The sequence below is a fragment of the Myotis davidii genome, unplaced genomic scaffold, assembly GCF_000327345.1.
Source record: "Myotis davidii unplaced genomic scaffold, ASM32734v1 scaffold9878, whole genome shotgun sequence".
NCBI lineage: Eukaryota > Metazoa > Chordata > Mammalia > Chiroptera > Vespertilionidae > Myotis > Myotis davidii.
Window position 1 is genome coordinate 1 of NW_006288917.1, and position 283 is coordinate 283.

Consider the following 283-nt stretch of genomic DNA (forward strand, 5'->3'; position numbering starts at 1 on the left):
CACACACACTCACACACACACACACACACAGGCAACATCAGCAGAAACATGATCAAATTCGTTAAAACCAGCACAGACGAGAAACCCTCACAGCCTCAGGAGAAGGACACATTCCCCAGAGAGGAACCTAGAGATCCAGCAGGTCCCTCCTTGAAACCAGCACGAACGAGGACAGAGTCGAGCGCTGCCCTGAGAAAACTAAAAGTAAAAACAAACCACAAAACGCCGTCCACTCCCATGTCTCTGCCCAGCGAAACTGTCTCAAAAGAGAAGGGGAAGTAGA